Source organism: Perissodus microlepis, chromosome 2 (genome assembly GCF_051167445.1).
Source record: "Perissodus microlepis isolate ML-2025 ecotype Zambia chromosome 2, ASM5116744v1, whole genome shotgun sequence".
NCBI classification, from domain to species: domain Eukaryota; kingdom Metazoa; phylum Chordata; class Actinopteri; order Cichliformes; family Cichlidae; genus Perissodus; species Perissodus microlepis.
This window is the reverse complement of record NC_140462.1, coordinates 1,982,112-1,994,836: the sequence shown is the minus strand read 5'-3', so window position 1 is coordinate 1,994,836 and position 12,725 is coordinate 1,982,112. Positions and strand designations below refer to the sequence as shown.

General features: G+C 41.9%; 1 protein-coding gene across 4 annotated transcripts in view; it reads right to left on the bottom strand.

The window, feature by feature from the left end:
• The window catches only part of il1rapl2 (interleukin 1 receptor accessory protein-like 2), a 445,655-nt gene extending 436,123 nt beyond the window's left edge, over nt 1-9,532 (bottom strand). Inside the window, exon 1 of one of the 4 annotated variants that reach the window (XM_084939955.1) lies at nt 7,621-9,532. The gene's annotated coding sequence lies outside the window, so the exon portion shown is untranslated. The remainder of the gene's footprint in view (nt 1-7,620) is intronic. The other 3 variants (XM_084939961.1, XM_084939963.1, XM_084939969.1) reach the window with 3 other exon arrangements.
• Between the last annotated feature and the right edge of the window lie 3,193 nt (nt 9,533-12,725).

Genomic DNA, 12,725 nt, shown 5'->3' with positions numbered 1-12,725 from the left:
AAAACATTTGTAGGGGATACATAGATATATAGAGAGAGGATGGGTTATGTAAAATGCTCCTGCCTGGGGGTAAAAACGTTGAGGTGGCTTGTCTTAGCTCTGATGCTCTGTAGGTGTTTTCCTAAGAAAAGAAATGAGAACAGACCATGTGCTATGTAGCTGGAGTCCTCTTTAATACTTTAATACTTAGCGCCTTCCATCTCTGGTGGTGGGGGTAATAATCCTGAAGCTGTGACGTTCCTGTTTCTGAAGCAGATTTTACTGATAACTCGGTTTGCAGAAATGCATCATTATTCCCGCTGTAAGGATTGGCTCTGTGGTAGCTCATTAGAAACTGGGTTTACATGGGTTACATGCAAATAGACTTTAGAGTAGGGGACCGTGGCAGAAACTCGGTGGTGCTATGTAAGTTGGTTTTTACTTGTGCAGTCTGAGATGAGATGTTTCTCCTACGTCTCACTGCAGAGCTGGTCCAAGCACTAAAGATTGCTGGCTAGCAAACTAGGCTAGCATAAATACACACCCACAGTTTGAACTTTTGAAGAACTATTCTAGTCTATCAGTTTTATTTAACTGTTTGATTTGAATGCTGTTTGCCAGGGAAAAGGCAAAACCAGAGCAAACTAGCAACAGCAAAATTACAGCAGTGTCTCTGTCTTCTACCCGCTCATCACTGTGGAGTTGGCTAACATGCCAGGCCAGAGTAAAGACACAGAAACATTTTACATTTTTAAAGAACCCTAGAAAAAGTTACAAACCCTCTGTGCAGAAACAAATCTATCATTCAACAACAACAAACACATCAAACTCCACGAAGTAGATACATTTGTTTATAGATGAGAGATGTTAGCTAATTTATAGCAGGCAATGCCATGAATTTTAAATAAAAACACAAACAGTATCAGCTGCATATTTGAGTAGTACAGCAAATCCATATGATGATCCAGTATTATCTGTTGGTTGAAAAGATGTTGAGGACAGAGAGGAATCTCTTTGGTAAATAGTCAATGACTGGATACTAAAATATTAGTGCATCTCTGAACAGGACAGTGAGATTACTTCCAAGCTGTTAACCAGAACACACACACCCCCGCCGCCCCATCCCATCGGATTGCATCTAAACATCCATTGATGAAAGAATTCATGTGCCAGAATAAAATCCCCTAATAAGTACACTTCCTGTTTCTCTTAGCTGCTGTGTCTTATTGATATCTCAGCTGTGTGCTGGACAACTTACATTTCCTGTTATTAGGATTCACACTAGAGCGCGTTTGCTGTCACATTTTATTTGTAGTGTGAACAAGCAGACAAAAAAATTGGATTTGATCAAAAAATCGGAATTGAGCATTAAGACCTGCAGTGTGAACGTAGCCTAAGTCTGATCATTCAGGCAGTGGAGATGACCACTGCAGATTAAAGATGGAATCCCTGAGTTTTCTTGTCTTATTAAAAATACAATCCAGAAGCATTTTATTTAGACAAGATGGCTGTCTCTGCAAAAACATTACAAAACTCAGAAAAGGTGAGTTATTTTTAAGTAGAACTGCAATACACAGAATATGCAAGTATACACATGCTATATGGGAGTTTCCACTTCTTTTATCGCAAAAAAGTGTCTTAATGTTTTTCATATATTCAATAAAGAATTAACCACGAGTCTGATGTATAACTGCTTCTTGCCACTGAACGAGTTCTTTCATATGACACAAAATAGGCTCCTTGATCATTTTATCTTGCATGAGATTAAATTATGCCGGATTTTCACTGAAGAATAAGGATTCCCACATTGTATGACAATACTTTGATCAAAGCTGCTCTTTGAAATGTTGCAATACACAAGTCATAATAATATCGCACATGCCATGTGGCATACGACTGATCAGAGGGTTCGATGTAAAACAGAAGAGACAAATCCAGAGCGGAGAAGAGCAGAGCTCCAAATAAACCAAGCTCCGTGAAGCGGGTAAAGAGAAAGAAGAGTTAAACAAATAATTTTAGATGAACCCTTTAAGTCTTTGACTGATTTCTAATTTTCCCCTGAAGAGGTTGAGCATCCTAAATTCACAACTTTAAGGTCAAAAGTGAACATTCTTAGGTGTAGCTGCGTTCCCACGAAAGGTCAAGGTGTGAGATCTAAACGACGAGTTAGCAACCTGATTAATCAACCTGATAACAAGTGTTTTTCAGAAGTTTCTAAACCTTCTTTCCTCCGAGAAGCTTCTATACTATGCTATATGCTACAATGCTATACCTGTTCAAGTCACAGCCTTTTCAGTGAGTTGCATATTAGTAACTGATATAGCCTGGTTCTTGTACTGGGACCTTTCTGGATTAGAAGAGTTCGTCATTGCGTACATGTTACACATGAATAAACATCAACTTTTAATTGCTGAAATCTAAATTTCATTCTTCACCCTGGAAACGTCGTCCGCAGCAGTAGGTCCAGCTCACCCAAACCCAGCCAAGGCCCTGGCTCACACTCATTCTCATTTAAACACCTTTCAGCTAGCGCTCCCTAATCCCACACTAGTTCTGAATACAGAAAAGAGCGGGTTCATGGTATCCTGCACATGTGCCTGTGCCTTTCCTGCAATTAAAGCTGACCAGCACACACAATGTCTTAGAAGTATATATGCAGCAGACTTTCATTTAACATTTATATTGTAAACTTAAGCTAGGCTTTGTGTAGAGAATGACTGAGTTATGAAGGTTGCCCTGCATTGTGCACAAAACCCCCAGAGTTCTCTATATGAACAGGCTTTACAGTCAAGAAGAACTCTAACAGTATTCATATATAAAACGTCTCTGCTTAAGCTTCTAAAGCATTGCATCTCCCATTTAAATCTTGAAAATGAAATTCAAGATCCAGTAAAACCCTAACTTTACATATTTCATATGTACATAGAAAGCTTGCTAGAAGTGGCTTGATGTAGTCTACACATACAAATGTTAAGGACTCCAAACTGTCCTAAAATGTTTTGTTTCTTGTTCTCGAGTCTCCCTCACAAAGGAGAATTTTACTTATTTGAAACTGCCTGATTAAGATGTAATAAATCCAGCATATACAATATGCTGTATACCAAGCTTGCCTGTAAAAATAAAAGGCATTTCTATATAGTGGCTTTCCAAGTTATCTTTAAATGTTGTGTAATTGCAGAGGTAACACTTGTGAGTGGCTTCAAACTGCTCGGCTCACACCCAAGGCTGGGTTCACATGAAGGTTCAGGCAGCACTAGACCTTTGCTTAAGGTTGGGGAAAGATCACGTTTTCCGGTTTTAAATCAGACAATAAATGTTTCCGCGTCCCCGGGTTAGTGCTTAAACACAGATATAAAAACAGGCATGGAATCATCAGGTGTGTACAAATATAAAAAAAAGTGGATATTCTAGTATAAAAAATGTCTTAACCTTCAACGCATGTTGTGAGTTTTCATTTTTGCACTGTAGTGCTCCCACAGCAATAGCTTGAGGTGACTTTTGTTTATGTTAGAGAATCTAATGCTTCACAGCAGGACAACAGGCCTAAAGCGATGGTAAGTAACGCAGGCGAGTCTGTCTTTGTCTTAAAGGAAATCCTTCCTCACTGCTGTTTAGGAAAGTGCCTGGAAAGTAGTTATGAAGTTTGAAATCAACATCTTTTAACTTAAATCTGAGAAGTGTAGAATGTTTAGCTTATTTTAGAGTTTAGAAATGTGTTATCATAGAATGTAGAACTATTGTAGAGATACTGACACTGCCCTCAATATAATAAAGGCCTCACTGTGGCGTGAACTTAGGAGTAGATTGTAGGAGACCCCTCCCCCACTTGAACTGTGAAAGTAAAACAGAGAGGAGGTAATGCTGAGCGGAAATTCCCCAGAGAATGTTTGGGTGGGGTCTCAACATTTGTAACTGGATAACTGTGGTCTGGAAGGGAGATGGGTTTTTATGAACTCTAGGGAGTCACCTACACCCACAGTGTTTTAACTGTCACGCACACACATCCACACGCACACTCACTCATGTGCACTCACACATACACACAGGTATGCGTACACAGTCACACACGAGCACTCACATAGACACGCGGGAACGCGCACATGTAGGCATTCATGTGCTCGTGCACATAGACACAGACATAGAGTTGGCAGCACACCGTGGGGGGGTTTTATGATGGGGACGCCTCTATAAAGTTGGCTGTAACTAACAAAGGGGTGAAGATTTGCAGAGGGACACACCGGCCTCGTCTTCCCTTCTAGAAGTGCATGCTTAAATGAAGATGAATAAAGATGAATAAAGGTTTTGTGAAATGACTACTGAGTTCCAGTGCCGTCTCTGGAAGTTTCGACGAATAAAAGAACCGGGGTGAAACTGATTTTGTAACAGAAGATAATGCATAAATGTATAGCATAGAATATATAGTGTCCTCAACATCATCCTCTGTATATCTGTCTCACACTCGCTCTCATTCATCCCGCTGTCGTTCCAGCCAATCTTCCTCCTCCCATATATTTCCAGCATCTCTTCGTGCCTCATCATCCCCTCCACAATTTATGACTCTCTCTCTCTTCTCTTCTTGCTTCATGTCTTTAAATCTGTTCTCTCTTCTTATTTCACTTTATCTCCCCTTCCCTCCTTGTACGAGTCTCCTTCCTCCTCAGCTCTTTCGCTAATCATTTTGTCCCTTATGGCAAAATTTCTCTTTTTTTGTAAGTGCAGAGCTATTATAGCTCAATGTTCACGTTAAAAGACTTTTTTCAGTTTGTACAGTTTATTGCATCGTTTTAACAAGGATTCAATATATAACAGGTGCTGAACTGAATTAGCTTTGCCTCGAAACAATTATAATGGAAGAAACAGCAGCAATTCCCTCTGCGCTATACTCCTCCTCTCCCCTTCCTCCTCATCGCCCCTCTTTTCTGCTCCTCTTCCCACTTGCCGTGGTTCCGCCCGCTGTGAGCGCGTTGTTCTTCTTGCTTCTGATCTTTAGTTTCATCCTTTTTTCCTCTTTTCTGTGTCTAAGTTTTATCTCATTGCTGTCTCCAGAATGTGAGGGCAGCTAAACGCACTGACTGAAGCGTCGCATAAAAGCGACTTTTCAGACTTTTCAGGTATCTTGATCATTTTTACGCATGTACATAGAAGTGTGCAGTTCAACATTTACATATTACAAATGTATCCAGCATTGTTTGGTTGCAGTTGCAGTTTAATTGGACTCAACAGGTTCAAATAAATCAATTTCTGACTTATATTTTCTCCAGTATCTCCAGTTTGCAGTTATGGTGAGATGAAAACAAAGCAGAAAGTTTCTCTAATCGGGCTGTGACCTGCTGATGAGGATAAGGATACATGATGCTTTTGAAAATTCTCCCAAGTCTTTCTAATCCATATAGCCCACAGTCGTTCGGCTTTACAGCTGTGAAGCTGTTGCCAAATGTGGGAATGTTTTATTCAGACGGAAAATTTACATGTGATGAAAATCTTTATAAATACCTTCCAGCTTCGGGCATGTCTACACACTTCCAACTTTTTAAGGGTATTTTCTACGACAGGCCAACTAGACTGAGCACAGTCAGGCGTGGAGTGAGATGCAAAATATGGGACTTTTTATTATGTTTTCACCTTTCTCTGATGGAAACAATCAGCATTTATTCTGCTACCATTGGACGGATCTATTAAGGCCAAGTTACATCCACTTAATGCAAGATGGTTTGGAATACCACTTAATGTGTCAGAGGCTCCACACCAACACACAAACAGAGTGTGCAGGGACAGGGTAGTTGTTGTTGCAGCTGGAACAGTTTGAGGGTTACACGGCTCAAATAATCTAAAATATCACAAGAGAAAAGTCTCAGTAACATTACTAACATTAATAATCACGAGGGCCATTTACTGCGTAATGAGTTCTTTTACTTTGACAGCTTCGTTTGCAGGACTGTTCTGACACATCGCTGTAATGGATCTGAACGCTCTCACCACTGCTCTTCTGTTGCCCCGATGTTTCTCCAGTACCTTCAATCTCCCATCTCTGCGCCCCTGCTGTAAATTACTCCCACCCCCTTCTCCATCTTTGTAATAGATGGCTGATGCTGGTCAGTGTGACAGAGTCGTCCTGCCGCCGGTTCATCTACCTGCTGATCAGATCTATATGACATCAGCTTCACACAATAAATCAGCGCGCGCACACCTGCAGTTTCTGGTGGGTGCACGGCCTCCCTCCATTCTGACGATTGATGCGCACCTTATTGCTAAACGCCCAATATAATTAAACTCCCCACATCCCACCCCGTGTGTGTGTGTGTGTGTGTGTGTGTGTGTATCCTGCTGGTGCATTGTAATGCACTCACATGCACAAGTTGAATACACATCTGTTCTTCCTTTTTCCTCTCACACAAAGTGTTAAAACTATAAACACACTTTCTGCCACTGCCTTCTGGCACTACACATCCTTTTTACATACACACACACACGCACACACGCACACACACGCACACAGTCTCTCTTTCTCTGTTCATCCTCACAGAGAGAGAGAGAGGGGGAATAGGGAGTGAGAGAGCACCTGCTTGGCTGTAAAGCACTCAGACAAACGGCCGTCTGTGTTTGGGAAGACTTGAACAAATGGGAAAATTATACAGTGGAACCTAAACGACACTCTTTCACCCAAAGATGCATCGTCACACGCAGCCGAGGAGACATTTTGGAGCATATCCAGTATTTTTTTTGTTTGTTTGTTTTAATGCCTGTATTTGTTAAGAGCATGTGATGAGTATACCTGAGCAGAAGCAACGGAAGGTAAATAAACTAGGACTTCAGAAATAAGTACTGGAGCTGCTAAAGAAGTGAAATAACCAGAGAGACACAATAAGATGCAAAACTTAAAGATCATAAGACATAAAAAATGACCCCAAAGGGACCAGAGCGAGACAAACTGCCAGGTCACGCAAACATACAAAGAAAAGGACACAAATGACAAGCGCGTGTGCAACAAGACTGAGGTGGGAAGGAATAGCAAAGAAGGAGACAAGCGACGCAGAATAACGACCGCAAAGAGACCGCTGAGTCCCTGCAACCTCAGAGACACGGATGTGAGTTCAGAATGAACAATATTTCCTGCGTGGATGCGACTCTTTATGTCGCACTACAACTCCCTGAGCTTCCCTGGAGGAAATGCGATTCACCCGCGATGTCCAGCTTTTAGCACACTCGTGTTATTTTATCCGCCCACGTGTACGCTGATGCATGAATAGCAGGCAGCCTGTTGGCCTTGCAGTGAGTTTAAAAACCAAAACTGTCCAATCAAAGTGTCAAAGCCTGAATTTGTATCCAATCAAAACGATTGTAACTAACGAACGGACGCACGTCCTAAATAAACGACACCCGTGTTCTCTCCCCCTTTCCTCGCGCGTAAAAATGCTCTTCTTCACCTGAGTCTCTCACCTCTGACAAACACACACACGCGAGGATCAGGCGCACTCCCTGCTCTCTCGCTCTTTCTCTCTCTGTGACTCGCGCCCTCGCTATCTCATACACTCGGCGCGCGCGCACACACACACACACACACACTCAGCACGAGAAGTAAACTCATCACCCGCACTCATCACGCGCACATAGGCGTTAAATCGGAGCGTGACATCCTCTTACCTGGTGTTTCAGAGGAACTAATCCTGAATCCAAGCAGATAACGGAATCTTGACCAGACACAAATGTTAAAAAAATAATCCCAGCACTGGCTCTCTTTTCTTTCCTCCTCTCCAAAGTGACGGGACGATATAAGCGTAAATAAGCAGCCGAAGAAGGTTGTTTTCTTCTCTCCTCTGCCCCCCAAAAATGAGATGTAGACCCTCAGACAGACAGCCTCTCTGGCTATAAAAAGGAATAAAATCCCTTTTCCTCTTCTCTCCTTCTTTCTCCGAGATGTTGGTAGGATAAAGTCTCCTCCAATTAACCGCAGTTAGGCATCTCCCCCGCTCTCCCTCTCTCTTTCTCTCTAGCTTTCCTTTCCTCTCCTCCGCCCTCCGTGTATCCCGCTCCTTTCTTCCAGGACGGGATGGAAGGCAAAGAAAAAGCAGGTACAGACCTCTGTGTTCAGTCTTTTCTCTGACTCTGTCCGGGCAATGGTGTGGAAGAGTCGCTCTACTTTGCGCAGCCAAAAATAACTTCCAATCTCCAAACTGGAATCCCGAGAAGCGCTGGCACTCAAATAATCTCTATTAAATTCTTACAATATTCATACTGTGGCGCTGTAGTAGAAATTGCGCCTTTATGTTCGTCCTTGTTGCACTTTGTGGAGGTTTTTCTTTGTCCCTATAATATTTCTACAGGGGATTTAACGCGCCAGCAGCAGTCAATGTGTGTACAGAAATGTTGAGGTACTTAATATTTTATGATTTTTGATCTCTCTAAAAGTCATGTATAATTCCTTTATATAAGGTTCATTCCAAGTTTCACTGATGGCAAGACAGCTGAAGGGAATGACAGGAAATGTGTCCTTAATGATCAAGTAATAATCTGCAGGTTCCAGCTTTGTGGGTTGATATCGTCAGTATATCGATTGATCAATAAGTAGATCCAGAGGGGCTGCTGGAGAGGCATGAGAATCAAGCTGCAGTGCACCGTTCACCTTTCTCCTCACATCCACTCCAACAGCTCAAAGTTTGTCCGTTAAAAATCTCCAGAAGTCAATCAGCCAATCTATCAGCTCATAAAAACAATGAGTCCATACTCAATCAGCGGTCGATTACTTACAGCGCAGTAATTCAGGAACAGGCTTCCGCTTTCCCCTAATTTTCCCCAAAAGACCTTTTTGGAAATAATAGCTTGCGCGTGTTCTCCATTTCTCTGCTGTCTCCTCTTTGCTCTCCCCTTTTTCTTACTTTTCTTCCTCTCCAGGAATGTGTCCCTTACAGGTCAGAGTGTTAAACCAACCTTTTTTCTTTCCTGGACACAATCCCGGAATGTGCTTTGCTGCCAAAATCACAAAAAAGTCCACTTGAAATGACTTTTGGAAATCCTTCTCGTAGAGCTGGGAGAAAAGGGAGAGGAGGGGAGAGCGCGAAGCCTTCAGCCGCTTCTTCTGGGTCGTCCTCCAACCCGATGAAGAGGAATGAGGAGATGGGGAGGAGGAACAGGGGGAGCAAGATCTCCTCCCTTTTTAAGCTACAGAATGGGCAGAACGATGAAGGGACCAGATGAAGAGAAGACTGGAAGGAGGAAAGTGTCTGCTCCTCTGATTAAGCCACAAAGGAGGAACACCACTTTTGATTCGGTGGCTGAAACAGCGCCTCTTTTCCCCCTCTCTTCCAGAAATACTTACCCTGCTCATCCGTTTCCCTCAGATACTTTACCACCTGCCCACAGAAAGGCAGATAAGAGACATGAAATCTGCCATTTCTCGCGGAGGCTTTTATCCAAAGTGCCTTAAGAGAGTCCACAAGAGAGCGCAGAGAAGCCAGAGAGAGAGAGAGAGAGAGAGAGAGAGAGAGCTTTGGGCAGAAAAAAAAGAAAAAAAGAAATTAAAGGAATATCCTTCTTCGTGTTTCTGTGTTTTTGCGTGTGCCGATGTTTAAACCCGTGCCCATGTCAGCTGGTTTACTGTCGTGGGTAACACGGAGGGTTTGTGTTGTTGAGATGAGACATTGATAGAAATGACTGGGATAGACGGCACCGGGCTGCTCTCGCTCCCCATGCGAACGGCGCTGTTCCTTCAGCACTACACAAACACACAAAAACACACAAACACAGCCAGAGTGGCGAACAGAAAGAAACAGGTGAAGGTGCACAGATGCGATTTTCTTACATTAAACTGGACTTTTTATGTAGTTAGTTTTTGTTTTATTTTTCCCTCTTAGTGTTTGTGAGTTGGTGTGTTCATATCATCTTACCTGCATTTTAACGCAACAGATCTTTATTTTTAGAGGGAAAAACACAAAGGGGTAAAAAGAGAAAGTTTTAGAAGAAAAAATATATGAGGGAGGCTCGTAACAGAGGGAGTGCGTGCGAAGGAGACAGCGAGGATAGCCAAGTGTTGCTGCTGGGGTTTTGTTGCGTCAGGAGGGTGAACAGTGCCACATTGTTGCCACCTTTTGGCCACTGAGGGAAATTATCTGAGGGGGCGAAATGGGAAAAACATTTAATGGAGAAGGAAGGATGCTTAGTAGAATTATCAGGAATTAGATTTTTTTTTCTTTTTTAAACAGGGTCTATAGGCTTTAATTTGAGGAGGGGAAACACTACACTTCTATTTTAAAATAGGGAGGGGGGGGTAGTGTTTTTCTTATCTGTAATGCTTTTCCAGAAAGTACAGCACAAGTTAAATTATGAGAAACAATATCAGTTAAAACAGAAACTGTATCATTAAGTTCATGTTTCAGTCACCAATGACCATTTTCCTCGGGTCAGGGAGTGAACGTTTCATGGCTAAATGAGAAACTGTGACTGCAGTTAAACCTCCACATGCTGCCTGGCTAATTGGCCCATGATCTTAGGCAGAGATTACAGAGGTGAGACGGGAGGAGTCTCTGGATCCTTATGCCTCACCTGTTTAAGTTACTACCTATACACCTTCACTTTGAAAATATTTAGAAATTTAAAGCAAAGGATGTGTCAGCTGCTTATTTTTCTTCATTTCTGTCACTTACATATACGCATATTATGAATAGACTGGCTTTGGTGTCCACTAACCCCCCTCATTAAAAAAAAGTCCTGGCATCTCCGTCTTTGGTTAAAGGATTTTTGCAAAGAAACAATGTGAACAAGATGTGGCAACAGAATGCACGTGAAACAGAGGAGACACATTCAAAGAGAAAACATGGGGCAACATATACAATGAGAAACTCTTACAAATGTACATTTGGGAACTCTTACAAACAGTGCAGTTGTAGCTTTGGGAGCGAGTGTAATGAGAATGCATTATTTCAAGGTAAGTCCAGAATAAGTTACACTGAAGAGAGAGAGATACACGGAGTGAATTATCCCCATCGGAGACTATGAGGCTAAGATGTGCCATAGCATGCACTCACACTGGGTTATACAGACAGTAAATACTGTGATTATCATGCAAATTCAAAATGCTTAAATATTAATAGACATAAGAGAGACAATTCTTCCATGCACAGAGTTGAGTCTTGCTAAAGCCTGTTATGTTGACTGATAGCTTGTGCAAAGAGGCTGGAGGTACGGACAGGTGATTCGGGGTACTGCGGACCATCTCAGAATGCAAAGCTTTGGAACAGATGGTTAACTAGATGTTTAGGGTCACTGGCAATCCTTGCTGCCCTTTTCCTCACCCTAGTGCCATGCGGTTCCTAGATGGAGCAGAGCAGACAGCCAGCAAGGCACCTACCAGTGCGGAAAATATGCTGGACCTTGTCCCTGGAAAGGAGACTGCCTGTTTTAGCTTTGGTGTACGATGCGAGGATCGTGTCAACAAGGGATGCCTAAAATTGGGTAAAGAGACATCATATGTGGCCACAGTTAGGGATACAATCATGCTCTACCCTCCAGGAAAAATTCAAACCAGAATAAAAAAATCATTTATGCACTTCTTTTTTTTTTAATGCACTTCTTACACGTCTTAGTCTGTGTGGACTTTCTCTAAAAACTGTTAATTATATGAGGCTGGGTTGATTACTGCTTTAGCCCTACTGTAGATATTTTATTGTGCTTTTGTAGTCTTTTGAAGATTTTAAATACACTTCATTCTCAGCAATATTTAAAGTAGAAAAGAGTAATTTCAATTTTGGATTGGTTAATAATCTGTAAAATATATTTTACCTGTGAAGCGTAAAAAAAAAAAGGGCTTTCCAGTGAATTCTCTTTTCTATTCACTTTTTATTCATTGCTTGGTGTTATAGGCACAGTTGTCCCAGTAAGTGAAGGCAACGGGCTCCAACCGTTATTCACGTAGCTACAGGAAGAAAGCCCCGAGGATGAGACTTTTTTTTAAGTCAAGAACTGCACTTACTCAAGTCCCCCAAATACACTGTTTTTGAAGTAGATTAAAGCTAATCTAGGAGAACTCACACACATACAGAGATTCCTTCTTAGTTTAGTGAGATTTATAAGAATGGGTTAGTTTTAGCTGATTTCTTGCAGCCCCAAAAAGACACTACCCATTATGATTTAGAAAACTGGAGACAATCCTGTGCCGTGCAAACATCAGCAGATGTTTCTGGTAGCAAAAATCAAGAATTTAAATGGGGTGAAAATTAGAGATGGGAATCGAATGGTCCAGTTTTTTGGGATCATTAGCCTGCCTGCATGTTGATCCTGCTAATCGGTTCTTGCATTCTCACTATGATCAGCTGATTTCAGTTTGTGTGTCGGATTAGGAAAATAGTGGCGCAGTCTCCAGCGTGGATATGAACATTACTTTTATTTGTATTCCGTTAAAGGATGAGAGCGCGATGGTAAAGTGGAGACTGCTCCAGGACAGAAACAACTCAGTTATACAGTTAACACAACTTTGGGTTTTTGGCTAGCTTAGCGATAGCATACATTTGCATTAGCATGTGGAGCTTTATTATGGAATAGAGCTGAGTGGATGCTGACCCCAGACCAGCACCGTGTTAAAGTGAGCCGCTGCTGAAATTCAACAGGTCACAAACTGACAAGCAGTCAGGCTGCGTGTTTCTACCTGCTCGTGTTTCTGCAGTAGAATCAAAAAAGTCCCTTTGTGCTGGTTTTCATTTTTAATTTGTGCTGTCGGCTTTGTGTTCATATCTAAATACTAAGAGAAAAATCACTAG